At 38.0% G+C, this 2,252-nt stretch overlaps 1 pseudogene; it reads left to right on the forward strand.

Annotated features, from left to right (window-relative positions):
• Nucleotides 1–387: 387 nt before the first annotated feature.
• Nucleotides 388–1,344, forward strand: LOC140512154 (serine/threonine-protein kinase RIO2 pseudogene; annotated as a pseudogene).
• Nucleotides 1,345–2,252: the final 908 nt, after the last annotated feature.

The following is a 2,252-nucleotide window of genomic DNA, read 5'->3' on the forward strand; positions in this document are numbered from 1 at the left end:
CAACTCTGAAAAACTCACTAAAAAATTAAATTTGAAATATATCCCTTTATATACTTATAGAGCAGTTGCTCACTTTGTGTCCCCTTTTCCCTTCCTTACCCCTCTAGAATTTACTCCTTTTCCACCCTGGAATGCTTTCATGATTGTCAGAATCTCAGAGTAGGAAATATATGAGGGGTCATTGAGTCCAAACTAATAATGTTTTGACTAGAATTTATCCCTTTATTCTATGACTATAGCTGTAACCCATTTCCATGTTGATGTTACCAGTTGCTTTGCCGCTATGGGGAAGAGGTTGGCCTCACCATTTCCGGGAAGCCCCCACTGAAACAATATTCTTGATTAAAAAAATAGGATAGCTGGCACAGGTTGTCTCTTGGAGCAGCCATGGTGAAGGTAAACGTGGCCACCCTCCGCTGCTGGAAATGAGATGACATCAGCATTCTGACCACAATCAAAATGTTCATGAAGAGGCATCAAAATGTGTAGTTTGGTTGCCGTCACTGTCAGCCTTAAACATGGTGGTTGTAATAAGATTTTGCAAAAACTGGTGAATCATAAACTCTTAGCTTATGAATGAACTAAAACTGTCCAAAGCCATCAATTGACTAGTGGAGGTTATGATTACCTCGCTTTCTTCGACAGGTGGTTGACTCTGTTGGAAACCAGATGGGTACTGGCAAAGAATCAGATATTTATATTGTTGCCAATGAAGAGGAGAAACAGTTTACACTAAAGCTTCATAGCCTGGGAAGGACTTCATTCTGTAACTTGAAAAATAAATGTGATTACTGTAAGCAGAGACATAAGATGTCATGACTTTATTTGTCTGTTTGTCTGCCGTGAAGGAATTTGCCTTTATGAAGGCACTCTATGAGAGGAAATTTCCAGTTCCAAAACCAATCTATTATAATTGACATGCAGTGGACATGGAATTCATAAATGGCTACCCTTTGTGCCAGATACATCACATTGAAGATCCTGTTGCAGTATATAATGAAGCCATGGAACTAATTATTAAACTTGCCAATCATGGACTAATTCATGGTGATTTCAATGTATTCAATCTAATTTTGGATAAGGATGACCAGAAAACCATGATTGACTTCCCACAAATGGTCTCAACATCTCATCCAAATGCCAAATGGTATTGACAGAGATGTTACAGGCATTAGAGATTTCTTCATAAGATGTTTCAATAATGAAAGTGAATTTTATCCAACCTTTGGAGATATCAAGAGGGAGGGGTGTGTTGAGGCAGAAATTTCTGCCAGTGAATATACAAAAGAAATGCAGAAAGATGATGAACTACTTCATCCACTAGGTCCTGATGATGAGTCTTGAAACAGATAAAAGATCTAAATGTCCTACTTGAAAAACTGACAGAAGGTAAAGATGACTAAGTTGGAAAATGGATGAAACTTCATACATCAATCAAATGGTGACTTCTGAGGACCTGGTACAAAGGAATACAGATGTCCAAGGACAAGCATCATGCATGGTACTTTGAAGTGACTGATTTAGGTCATTCATTAGGAGAAATTCAGGGAGACATTGTTGAAGGGAAAAAGAGAAATTGCATAAAACATTCTACAACTGATTTACATGAAGAGGAAAAGAGCATCAAAAATATCACCAAGGGAAAAGATGAAATGCATCAAGGAGACATCCCTGGTAATTCTCAGAAATATGAAGAAGAATGCCCTGATCCGGTTAACTTGTCAGCATTAAACAAAGATCTCAGGTCTTTCAGGGAAGAAAACTTGGAATGAATTAATCCACGTAGAACAAGAACTGAGTATTATTTCTGCAAGCAGTATTATAATTGCTCCAGAAACTGGTTAAACAGAAAGTGAAACGTCAAATTGACCAAACAACAAAAAGTTATAGTTTGATGATGGTTACAGAAGGGAGAGGCAAGTAGGTATGCCAAACAATAGAGAGAAAACACATACAACATTAAGTCAAGCCAAGAAGCAGCTAGTTTTGGGGGATGATGACTGTGACTTTTCCAAAAAGTATATATAATGTGTTCTCATATATGGGGAAGGAAGGAACAAATGTGAGAATTTACTAAGCACTTACTATGTGCTAGGTTCCTGTGCTAAGTACTTTACAAATATTATCTCATTTGATTTTCACAACCCTGGGGGATAGGTACTATTAGTACCCTCATTCTACAGTCTAGGAAACTGAGGCAGACAGAAGTTAAGTGGCTTGCCCAGAGTCACACAGCTAGTAGGTATCTGAGG

This window comes from Notamacropus eugenii, chromosome 6 (genome assembly GCF_028372415.1).
Source record: "Notamacropus eugenii isolate mMacEug1 chromosome 6, mMacEug1.pri_v2, whole genome shotgun sequence".
Classification (NCBI taxonomy): Eukaryota; Metazoa; Chordata; class Mammalia; order Diprotodontia; family Macropodidae; genus Notamacropus; species Notamacropus eugenii.